The sequence below is a fragment of the Echinops telfairi genome, unplaced genomic scaffold (genome assembly GCF_000313985.2).
Source record: "Echinops telfairi isolate 266 unplaced genomic scaffold, ASM31398v2 ScPeMD7_8;HRSCAF=38, whole genome shotgun sequence".
NCBI lineage: Eukaryota > Metazoa > Chordata > Mammalia > Afrosoricida > Tenrecidae > Echinops > Echinops telfairi.
In genome coordinates, this window is record NW_022103905.1 from 6,271,681 (window position 1) to 6,285,200 (window position 13,520).

Genomic DNA, 13,520 nt, shown 5'->3' on the forward strand with positions numbered 1-13,520 from the left:
AAATGAGAGGGGAATAGAACTATGTACTCATATCTATATGTTAAGAATCAAGGTTGCCAATCGACATTGGGCCTGGACTCAAGCACTCCCTCAATACAAGAACAATTTGTTCTAATAATCCGGCATTCTGTGATGCTCACCTTCCCGACACGATCACTGAAGACAAAATGGGTGCATAAGCAAATGTGGCAAAGAAAGCTGATGGTGCCTAGCTATCAAAATATACAGCATCTGGGGTCTTAAAGGCTTGATGATAAATAAGCAGCCATCTAGCTGAGAAACAACAAAGCCCACATGGAAGAAACACACCAGCCTGTGTGATCATGAGGTGTCAATGGGATCAGGTATCAGGCATCTAACACCCAGAACAAAATCATACCCAATGTGAATGGGGGGATAGGGGGATGGATGGAGTGGAGACCCAAAGCCCATTTGTAGACAATTGGACATCCCCTTACAGAGGGGTCACAGGGAAGAGATGAGTCAGTCAGGGTACAGAATAGCACTGATGAAACACACAACTTTCCTCTAGTTCTTTGGTGCTTCCTTCCCTCCTCTATCATGACCTCAATTCTACCTTACAAATTGTATTAGACCAGGACATGAACACTGCTACAGATAGAGCTGGAAACACAGGGAATCCAAGATAAATAAATGCCTCAGGGCCAACAATGAGAGTAGAGATACCAGGAGGATTAGAAGAAGGTTGGGGAAGAAAGGGGGAATGGATCACGAGGATCAATGTATAACACCCTCCCAGGGGGATGAACAACAGAAAAGTGGGTGAGGGGTGACAGAGGACAATGTAAGATATGAAAATAATAATCTATAACTTATCAAGGGTTCATGAGGAAGGCTGTATGGGGGATGAAGGGGGAAAACATGGTGAGCTGATATCAGGGTCTGAAGTGGGAAGAGAATGCTTTGAAAATGATGATGACAGCATATGTGCAAATGTGCTTGACACGCTGGATGAATGTATGGATTGTGATAAGAGATGTAAGAGCCCCCCAATAAAATTATTTAATAAAAAATAAACAAGCTTTTCTACAATCCTGATTCCATATTCTTCTTCATGTAAGCCAGCTTCTCTGATGATTTCCATAGCACACAGATTGAATAAGTATGGTGAGAAGATACAACTCTAACACACAACTTTCCCGATTTTGAATCAAGCAAATTCCCTTGTTCCATGTACACAACTGCCTCTTCTTTTGGGTACAGTGACTGAGTATTCTTTCCATCTTCTTCTGATGCTTCCTTCATCATTCAATATTTTGCCCATAGACTCTCTCGATATTGCTCTTTGACGTCATCATTTCCTCCATTTGCTTTAGCTACCCTATGATCAAGAACGAGTTTCAGAGTCTCTTATGGCGCCCACTTTGATCTTTTCTTTCTTTCCTGTTGTGAATTATATTATCGATGTCCTCCCACGACTCAGCTCTTCTGTCATTACTGTTCAATGAGTCAAATCTGTTCTTGAGATATTCTCGAAACTCAGATGGAAGAGACTCAAGGTTCTATTTTGACTCTAGTGGGCTTGTCTAATTTTTGTCAGCTTTATCCTGAACTTACATAGGAGCAGTTGATGGTCTGTTACATAGTCAGACCCTGGTCTGATTTTAGCTGTTAATATTGACCTTCTCCTAACGCAGTCAATTTGATTTCTGTGGGTTCCATCCGGAGAAGTCCATGTGTAAAGTCACCTTTTGTGTTCTTGAAAAAGGGTACTTGCGATGAAGATGTTGGTCTTGGAAAATTCTATCATTCGCTCTCCAGATTTGTTTCTATCACCAAGACCGTATTTTCCAATAATTGCTCCTTCCTCTTTCTTTCTACAGTTTACATTTCAAATGTCAACAACTATCAATGCATCTTGGTTGCAAGTATGATCAATATCAGATTGAAGACATTGGTAGAAGTCTCTAATTTCTTCATAACTTATCCCATGGTTAGTGCATAAATTTGAATACTAAATTGGATTTCCTTGAAGGTGGACACATATCACAGACAGCATTGTACTTGATGATTGATTTTCCAATGTCCTTTTAGACGATGATTGCTATACCATTCTTGATTGTGTTGTTCCAGGCATAGTAAATCATATGATTTTTCTGATTCCATATCAGTCCATTTCAGCTCACTAATGCCTAGGATATTTACCTTTATGCATTCCATTTCATGTTTGACAAGTTCCCATTTTTCTAGATTCATACTTGGAACATTCCAAGTTCTGATCCTTAGTTAATTCTTGCAGCTTATTTTTCCTTACCTTGAATCATGCCCCATCGGTAAATGATGACCCTGAAAGCTCCCCTACCACAGGCTTTACCTGACTCGCGTTATCATAGTTGGCTCCACTTGGAGAAATAAGCTTCTCCTCAGGCATTTTTCAGTGCCCTCTGACCTGAGGGTTCCTTCTTCCTGCACTAACTCTGACAATGTTCTACTTGCATTAATTATGCCTTCATTATCTGGTGCTTTCCAGCTATGAAATAGGTTTTCAGCAACTATTTCCTCTGAAGTGGGGGCATCTGAGTCTTTCTTTACTGTCTGCTCTGAGACTGGAAGCTCTGCTGAAACCTATTCCCTTTGGTTGACCCTGCTAGCATTTGAAATCCCATGGGCATAGCTTCATACCTCACATCAGCACAAAGTCATCACAGTATGACAGACAGATGAGTGCTGATAGAAGCTCTATAGGGCAGTTCTACTCTGTCTTTTGGGGTCCCTATGAGCCATAATCAATAAGAAAGATAGGTGTTTTTGTCTATGTATATATAGACATAGGTGTTTTGTCTATGTATGTGTGTGTGTATGTATATATGTGTGTATGTATCTATATATATATATATATATATATATTCAATAAGTAAGCAGATGGACTTTGGTCCTCTACTTAAATCTTACCTCAGTACAAGAATGATTTGTTTTAATAATGTGACTCTGTAAGATACTCACCTTCCCGACACGATCCCATAAGCAAATGTGGTGAAGAACGCTGATGGTGCCCAGCTATAAGAAGAGATAGCATCTGAGATGATAAAGGCTTGAAATTAAACAAGTGGCCATCTAGGAGGGAACCAACAAAGCCCACATAGAAGAAGCACACCAGCATGTATGATCATGGGCTGCCGATGGGAATAGGTATCAGATGTTCAAAAACAAGCAATCAAAATAACAGGAATAAGCACAGACAAAGTGGAGACCCAAAACCTACCTGTAAGATAATTGGACAACCCCTCACAGAAGGGCCACACAGTAGGGGTGGTAAATCTAGGGAGTGGTATAGCATTGATTTAGCAGATAACTATCCTCTAGTTCTTTAATATTTCCTCCCCTTACTATTATGGTCTTTGTTTTATCTCATTAATCTTGTTAAATGTGCATATGCTAATGTGTACAATTGAGTGCTCCATGCATGAAAGCCAAAATAGATAACCCTTCAGAAAAAGTAATGGGAGTAATGATTTCCTGAGGGTGAGGTAAGAGGGAGGGAGGAATGGGGAGCAGCTGATAGCAATGATGACTGTATAACCCCACTTGAGGGGAACAAACATGAGACCTGCAAGTGAACAGATACATTGGATGGTGTAATATCTGGAAAATAATAATAATAATAATATAATTAGGGTTTCTGGGGGATAGGGTGGTAGAGGGAAGGGATAAAGGGGAGCTGATATCAAAGACTTCAAGAAGAAAGAAAACATATTGAAACTGATGGTGGAAGCATTTGCACAATTAGTCTTGATCTAATTGCAATATGGATTGTTATAATATCTGTAAGAACTCCCAATAAATTTTTTTTTAAAGCAAAGACAATTGCTCAAGGGCAATGAAAAGTACAAACTCCCCAGATGGTCTGATTCAGATCACCTAGAAGAGTGTGCTCTAGAGAGTGCCTCATTTGCCATTGAAGCACACATTTTTTTCTTCAACTTGCACAATTATTTATTTTTTCATATCAAATGGAAGAGTTTTGCATTGTGTTTGTTAGATCTCATATTGACGGATGCTTCTTGCATAACCTCACTCTTGCAAACTTCATGCATGCGTATCTTCAATCAGGATGTTATCAATTCTTTTGCCCAAACCACTTATTTATTTACATTTTAGCAAATTGAACAGGACAGAAAATCAAAACACACTTATCTCAGCTGTCGAGATGAGAAATATTTTATTTTTATTAAAAGCACAGCGGAGGTAATCAGCTAAAAGAATGTCGTGAGAGAAAGGTCAGAGAACAGAATGAAATAGACGGAATAAATAGAACTGCTATCTCATTTGTGTTGCAAATATTTTGTTTTGAGAAGCTTCAGGTGCTGGGCAAGGTGTCCTGGTTGCACTGTAGATTAGGCATTGGGCTGCTCTTCACAAGGCCAGTGATTCAAACTCACCAACTGCCCCTCGAGAGAATGATCAAACAACCTGCTCCTAGAAATGTCTACAGCCTGTAGAGGGTGGCTGTGGAGAGGAAATTGAGTTAATGGCCGAGGGTTTGTTTTATTGGGGTCGTAGTTTAGGGGGCAGCCACTGTGCTAGGTGCTGAGGACACAGATGATTGGAAAGACAAGTCTCTACAGTCATGGAGTCCTGTAGTCTGGTGAAGTAGAAAAAGCAGACACTGAACACTTCTGTTCCCACCTAAGTGGCACAAATGTAGATGCCTAGTCCATGTGGGCAAGGAGACAGCACGCATCTGCACTGCTGGTAGGCATGGAAATGGGTGTAGCCTCTCTAGAAAACCCTTTGTCCTTCATCAAGGGGAGGATGTGCCTCCTCCCACACAACCACCCAAATGTTGGGAGGCCGTGACCCATGTGCTCTGGGGGACGTGGACAGCAATGTTCACCACTATAAGGTGACCAGATTTTAACATTGGTAAAGCAGGGCACGATTGATAAAATTCATAACCTGGCAAAACAGCCACATGGCAGCCGAAAACCATATACCCTAGCTTGTCATGCATTCTTTCCAAAAATTGGGACTTTTTTAAAATTCCGTGGGACATGGGGGAAAATTGTTAAAAATTGGGACTGTCCCACCAAAAGCGAGACATCTGATCACCAGTGGCATATGGACAGAACCTAAAATCTCCAGGGACAAACATCTGGATAAATAAACTGTGGTATATTTTGTAAATGAAATATCAACCTGCAGGTAAAAAAAAAAAGATTGATCTACTTATATGCAATATCTAGAATCAACAAGTGCATAAAGTAGTCCAATGCTTGTTAATAGTCACCAGGGGGTAGAAAAAGGAGACCTGGTGACTTAGTGTGTCATGAGTTGGGCTGTTAACTGCAAAGTCAGCATGTCTGAACTGTCTCCTACTGCAAATATGTTAGCTACCCCGATGGTGCTGGGTAAGCATTGCATTGCTGACTCCTAGGTTGGCAGTTCAAACCCATCAGGAGAAAGAGGAGGCTTTCTGCTCCCATAAAGATTTACAGCCTCAGAAGACTTACATAGCATCAATATGAGTCAGAAGTGACCTCGGGCAATGGGTCTGGGAAAGAGGGAATCCTTCGGGGGCCATTGAGTATCTATTAAAGATGATAGAAAAATTAGTAAGTGGAGGATTGTGACAGTGGGACACCATGATGAAAGTAATTTATGTCATTAACTTGAACCTGCAAAAAGGTTCATTTTTTATTAGGTATCTGTTCATCACAAAGAATCGCTTGTATACTTTTTTTTTTCAGGATACAGGGAGTGTATTTTTCCAATTTACAGCTGAATAGAATTTCATTTGAATTATATAACAAATGAAGTATTTGGATGACACGGGTTTTTAAAAAGCCAGTCTTTTTTCTTTCTTTTTAAAAAAATCATTTTATTGGGGGTTCATACAACTTTTATCATAATCCATACATACATCCATTATGTCAAGCACATTTGTACGTTTGTTGCCCTCATCATTCTCAAAACATTTACTTTCTACTTGAACCCTTGGTATCAGCTCCTCATTTTCTCCTCCCTCATGAACTCTTGATAATTTATAAATTATTATTTTATTATATCTTACACTGTCTGATGTCTCCCTTCACTCACTTTTCTGTTGTCCGTCCCCCCGGGAGGAGGTTATATGTAGATCCCCGTAGTTGGTTCGCCCTTTCCACCCCACCGTCCCTCCACCCTCCCAGTATTGCCACTCTGACCCCTGGTCCTGAAGGGATCATCTGTCCTGGATTCCCTGTGTTTCTGGTTCCTAACTGTACCAGTGTACATCCTCTGGTCTAGCCAGATTTGTAAGGTAAAATTGGGATAATAGTGGAGGGGAGGAAGCATTTAAGAATTAGAGGAAAGTTGTAAGTTTCATTGTTGCTACCCTGCACCCTGACTGGCTTGTCTCCTCCCTGTGACTCTTCTGTAAAGGGCTGTCCTGTTCTCTACAGATGGGCTTTGGGTCCCAAATCTGCACTCCCCCTCATTCACAATGATATGATTTTTTTGTTCTTTAATGCCTGATACCTGATCCCTTCGACACTTCATGGTCACACCAGCCTCAAGTTCTTCCTATGCAGTGATGTGCTTCATACGTTCATCGCTGCATTTTAGCGATATGTAGTACTCCACTGTATGTATGTACCACAGTTTTTTAATGGATTCATCTGTTGATGGAAATTTGTGTTGTTTCTAACTCCTTGCATTTGTGAACTGTGCTGCAATAAATATTGGAGCACAGATGTCTGGCTGTGGTTTGTTTCCTGCCTTTTCTGGGTATATGCCCAGTAGGGGGATTTTTGGGTTGTATGGTACCTCAATTTCCATCTGTTTTAGAAATCACCAAATCGATTACCATAGTGGCTGTACATACCTAAAAGTCCACCAGCAGTGGATTACAGTTCCTATCTCCCCACAGCGCCTCCAACACTTGTTGCTTTCTGATTTTTTGAATGTGTTCAGACCTATCCGCAGACACAATGAAGAAGAGGAGGGAATGGAGCAACATATTCCAAAAATTGAAGGTAAAAAATGCAAACCCAAGAATACTATACCTGGCCAAAGTATCTATTAAGATAGATGGAGAAGTTAAGAGTCTTCCCAGACAAGGAAAACTCAAAGAATACATAAAAAGAAACCCAGCCCTACAAAATATCCTTGCCGATCCAGTATGGGCAGAAGATCAACACTCACTGAGTGCAAGTAAGAGACCTTCACATAGAACTCCTCCACCCATAGAGCAACAAAGAAAAAATAGCCCCCAAGATAGCATTGGCTCAATAGTGGAAAGACGGCAAAAATGAACCACACACACTCACATCACAAGCGGATAAGATAGGCAGGTAGGAAAATACCCAACACAAAAGGTACAAGATGACCTCACAGAGTCCACAAATGGATGTAATAACACTGAATATCAATGGCCTGAACTCAGGCATTAAAAGGTAGAAGCTAACAGACTGGCTGAGAAAACATAATCCATCAATCTGCCGCCTACAGGAGACACATCCCACGTTTGCAGACAAAAATGTGTTGAGAATTAAAGGCTGGAGAAAAATATACCAAGCAAACAGCAATGCAAAATGAGCAGGGGTAGCAATCTTAATATCTCACAAACTTGATTTCAAGGTACAGGCCATAACAAGAGACAAGGAGGGGCACTATATAATGCTCAAGGGAACAGTAGACCAAGAATCAGTGAGCATAATATATACGTGCCCAATAAGAGACCCATGAAATTCATAAATCAAACACACCAAAAGATGAAAAAAGAAATCACAGGATCAACAATTATAGTAGGTGACTTTAATACACCAGTCTCTGAAAACACAGATCACTTGGAAAGAAACTCAACAAGGAGACTACAGATCTAAACAGTACAATTGGACTTGACCTGATAGATATTTTCAGAGCTTTCCACCCAAATGCAAAATGTATTCACATTCTTTTCAAGCCCACATGGCACATATTTGAAGATAGACCACATACTGGGACACAAGTCGAACTTGATTAAATTCAAGCACATGGAGATTATATAGATGTCTCTCTCCGATTACTGTGCCATAAGGCTGGAAATCAACATAAGGATGGTGAAGAAGACAGGGGCAAACAATTGGAGGGTGAATAATTCTCTACTGCAAAAGGAGTGGGTATTGACCCAGCTCAGAGATGAAATCAGGAAGTTTCTAGAAGCCAATGAGAATGAAAATGCCATGTACCAAAACCTTTGGGATACAGCAAAGGCATTTATCTAATTTAGTTTTTCAAAGAAAAACTCTTATATAAAAGAAGTTTTATATATAAAAACTCTTCTTATAAAAGAAGAAGAAGAAACTGATGGGGGCCAAGACTATAGTCCTTAGCCACCCTGCAGGTCTGGAAGGGAACTCACACTGGTGTTCCAATAATCACCCAGCAGAGATCCAAAGGGCAGCATTTATCCAAAGATGAAGTTTAGCAGGTTAGGAAAGAAGGAGAAAGGAAACAGAAAAGTCAGGAAGGAAGTAGGATGAGTGATGAGACCTTGAGGGATGGTAATATGTAAGTTGATACAAAATATGTATGAATCATTGAATGTAAAACTGATGATCTGTTCTGTACACATTCATCTAAAAATAAAAAACTCCTTTTTTAAAAGTTCTTAGTATAACTGCAAATATCAACTTGGATGATTCTCAGAAGCACAAAGGGAGCAGGGAGTCCAGGAGACTATGTTTAGGGGGCCTATATATGATTAAAACCGTAAAGAAAGCAAGAGAATAATAAACACAGAAATGTGGGACAGCTCTCAGGGGCTTGCAGGAACAGGACAATGTGGACACACAGAGACATCAAAGATTCTACTTCTTAAAGTTGGTGGCAACTATCATTACAATGACAATATACACACATACATATGTATGTGTGGATTTGTAATGTATGAAGTTTCATCATTGAATATATATATAATGGTTTTCAGCACAGATCCCAATGTTCAGAGGTCAACTGTCAAAAATCTTCTTTTTTTTGTTTTGATTTGGTTTTTCTAATACTTTCCAGTGTTTCCCTTGCTTGGGATAGTTTGGTGACTGTTGAGTACTTCGTAGATCAGGCGAAGTTGAAATTCTCCAGGTTTATTTTACTCCAACATGAAAATGTCTCTGCAAAATAATTGCTATAAAATACCTCCTCTTCTGCACGGCTATAGTGGGAAGGTGTTGCAAATTATCTTCGCTGTTGGATGAAAAGAAAATAATTTCTAGTATGGGTGCTATCTGGAAAGCTCTCCCTGCACACTCTGAAGTTCTTTATGGTTATTTCCCGTGTCACACTATCGGGCTTGCCACCTGGCTGCAACAGCTGCGGAGAAAACCTGTCCACTTGCTGTCACACGAGGGTTTTGCCTTTTAATATGTTAATTTCCACTCCAAGTGGAGCTCACTGGGTGAAGCCATGTGTGGGTCCTGGGTCCCTCCTTGACTTACTGTTGGAATCTCCTCTCTGTGGCTCTCTCTAGCCTGAATGCTTGTCGTCCAGTCTGGCCACATCCCCCAGGCTACCTTACGGTGTTCACTTCTAGTCTCCACCTGGAAATTTTAGGAGAAATACACCTTTCTGACTTCTGAAATAATGGAGTATGTCAACAGAGGTTGTATGCTGAATGCCAGGGCAGTGAGCTCCTTCTTTAATTTTTTTTCTTTTGTTACTTTCAAATCACTTGATTGGGACCCCTCAGCTACTCCGGAGGAAAAAAGGCCTATGGATCTGCTCAGGTAAAGAGTACTCATGTGGAGACCCTATGGGGTGATTGTAATCTGTCCTAAAGGACAATACACAACAGCCCCTATCACAGATGCCACCTGAGAGGGCAGGCCAGGCTCTGTCAGTCATTGTCATTATCTCCCTAGGTTGGATGATCATGTTTCACCCAAGCCATGACATCTTTCAATGTTACACTTTCCAGGGTTCCCACTGCCTGCTTACAAGGGAGCTAGCAGGATACACCAGTTTTCTCCCATTCTGTCACAGGACACAAGAGGTGTCATCAGAGAAAACTGAAGATATGTATTCCTACGGGTCATAGGAGCTGATTTCCCAGCACATTCTCATATAGACGAGCGTGTCTTTAGGCCCCATACTCGGTCCTCTATACATGACGTGGTGGAAAAATTGGCCACTCCTATAAAATGATGGTAAATGTACACACAGCCACATTTCTCACATTAAAACAGAGGAGTGCTCAAAGAGTTCATGTGAAGTCAACTGCTGGAATGTGGAACTCATTTTTCACTAAAAACAGCATTTGTAGTGTTGGCGCTGACCACAGGCTTGGCCCCAATCTGTTATGTAACCAGAGAGTGTCTGAAATATTACATTTTCGCAATGAAAACAAGGCGAGCACCACAATATTGCAACACTGATAATAAAGAACTCACAAAATTATTCTAAATAGGAAATCATTTTTATTTACTTGAATTCTGGTGTTTGAGAAAAAGTCAATTCACTTAGGGGAGATAAAAATGTATCGAAAGATTTCTGTGACTATCTGAAGGGGAATTCAGATAACTTTCAAGGATTTGGAAGTATTGATGGCTCTGATTATTTCAGTCGTAAAAGAAAAATCCTCCTCATCATTCAAGCTTTGGGCGTCCAGATTTCTGGCTTTTCCTTCAGACAGACTTATCTCTAATGGAGCACAAATCATTTGCTGACCCATAAATGCAGGAAAAGAGGTTGGAATTTTTTTTAAGTGGTGCTTTCCTGAATAAACAAGAGGAAGAGGCATCTTGAGGAAGTCTCTTTGATTGTAAACTCACATGTAAGTATTGATCATCTGCTCTCCGCTCCAGCATGGCACCCTGTGGGCATGCTGGTTAAAGGGCTTGGCTGGTAACCTAAAGGTTGGGAATTGAAACCCATCCGTCACTGCATGGGCAAAAGATGTGGCAGTCTTCTCCCATGAAGATGTATGGCCTTGGAAACCCTGTGGAGCGGTTCTCCTGTGTAACACATGGGGCTGTCATGAGTTGGAATCTGGGCCCAGCACTCTGATAACGTGTAGGCCTATAATGATGAGTAAGACACAGTTGTTGCCATCATAGTACTAACCTATTGCAGTGGGCGAAACGAAATGAGGCAGAGGACCAAGATAAGAATAGACGAGTGAGCATATAAATTGCACTGCAATGTGCTAAAAGCTACACTGAAAGGCTGAACAAGGTACTATTTGGAGATCCTGGAAATGCCTCCCTAAAATAGCATTTAATCTTCAAAAATGAATAGGAATTTGTCAGAGGGAACAAACTGTACAAAAAGCTTAGGCATAAAATCATTTGGAAAAGATGCAAGGTTCGGTGTCCATGCAGGGAAGGAGGGTGGGAAGTGGAAAGAAACGAGACTGAAGAAATCACAGGAAAAGGAGCCATGCCCTTGGATGTCAGGCAGCCACGTCCACCCAATCCTCTAGCTACATTGGAGACAACACTTTTCGATTCACAGGAGTGTCTTGGGACAATCAAGAAAGAGCAATCGAGATGGGGTTAAGTGATCCTTGCACGGCTTGGAAGAGAGAAGACAACATCTGGACATCATGTGTCCCTCCAGTGACAGAGAGGAGCGAGAGACCCAGACCCAAAGGCACCGGATAGGAGCCCTCCTCTGTGACAGCAGTGGCTCGCACAGCTTCCAGGGGCCAATGAAGTGGAGGGCAGGGCAGGGCCGAGGGGTCTTTGGGAGGGAGAGGGCCGTGTGGTGTGGGATGTTTGCCAGTGGGCACTTCACACAGTGGGATTTTGTCTTGAGTTTGAAAGTAGAGTGACTTTTTGTTGCTTCATGTCACCACTGATGAAATGGGAATCTTGTACTGTGGGTCATCTGTAAGTCTGGGTCAAATGGAAATGGGGAATTCATGATTCATCACTGGCGAGAGCTCACAAACAATCATTGACTTGTTCGTCCCTCCCCTCATCGTTTCTACGATGTGATTCCTAGAATCACACTTGTCTTTTTCTTATTCCCGGCCCCCGGCTTCCCCCAATAAAAAGGGTGTTTTGTCGACTCCCAGCCTCCTCTGTGAAGAACGCCCTCTTCCAGGGACTTCATGGCAGTTCCCGCCGTGTTTCTCCAGGTTTGGGGGTTTCTAGCTTTCCGCAGAGCTTAAGGCTTGAATCTTGCGCAAAGACTAGGTTGAGGCTAATTAAACAAGACATGAAAAGGAAAATGCAAACAACAACAGCAACCACCCAGAACCACTGTCAATTCGTGAGGAGGAACACAGCTCAGAGAACACTATCGGGCCCGGAGGAGCTGGCCTGAACAGGGAGCAGGCTCCAAGACAGACAGCCTTCAGAGCTGTTCACTCAGCAGAGGAAAACAGATCCCTGTGCGTGTGGAGAAGGCAAACACTGCCACCTACAGGTTGAAATACAAGGGGTTTAATAGACTAATACTCAATTTGTTGAAAAAAAAATTTTTTTAATTAATGTAATATTTTCATAGCCCATAAAGTCTCAAAGGTAGCTAGGTTAGCCTCCTGCTTTTGGACAGATCCGCTCCTGAACATGCAAGAACTTCGGCTGAGATTAAAGAAACTCAGCTCTCAGACAATTAAAATCTAACCAAAGTCCGACTCGCCGGGTACGGATTGAGCATTGGGCCAGACGCCGCACAGGGGCAGCAGTGAAGGAGTGGGTAATGGTCACCTCGTGCATTCTTTAAACTGTGAGAAATGACTTTTTCTCTGGGTTTTCGTTTCCTCGTGTGGAAACTGAAGTCATGGACTGGGTTATTACTTCTTAAAGTGGTTCTCCAAGGTCAGTCCCAGGATTAGCATGGTGCCCGTTACCCGGTGCTCAGTAGACATGTAAACCCTTGGCTATTGAAGCCCACCCAATGGACCGAAAACCCCGGGAATGTGCGAAGGAGGCCCAGCCATCCAAAATTGAGTCCGCACTTCAGGCTGGAGAAAGACGAGGCCATCTGTTCTTGTAGAGATTTAAAATCCGGGAAACCCATGGGCGCAGCTGTGCTCTGTCCTTCCGTGTCACTGTGAAGGGGAGTTGACTTGCTCTCAGTGAGTGTTATTGGCTTTGGGTCAGGTGGTTACAATACACACAATGGTTCCAGAATTACTGGACCTGAGAGGGTCTCAAAGCAATCAGATGTGCCATTCTACGACTGCCCTGGAGCTAGGCCACCTGTCATTCAATCCCCTGTCTGGGGTGAAGCTGCCTCCCCAGGAAGATGGGCCTGAGGTAGGATTCAAGGACAAGGCTACTTAATACGAAGGGGTCAGGGGAGGCTGGAGTTGAGAAGCAGCAGTTCTCAGTCAGTGCGTTAAATATGGGTCCCCTCAAAGGCCAACTGAATCTATGAACATGATTGTTCCAGTGGAATATTTACCGCCCAAGTCTGCGGACACATATAAACTCATAAATATGCTACCACAGTGTTTTATCGCCCACCGTCGAAATCAGCTCCTCACCCACCCCACTGTACTCCCATTCAAATACAGTCCTTCACCACGCACGTTCTTCCTTCAAAGTCTTTCATGAACAGCAGGAAGGCCACCTTCTGTCCTTTCTTATCAGAAT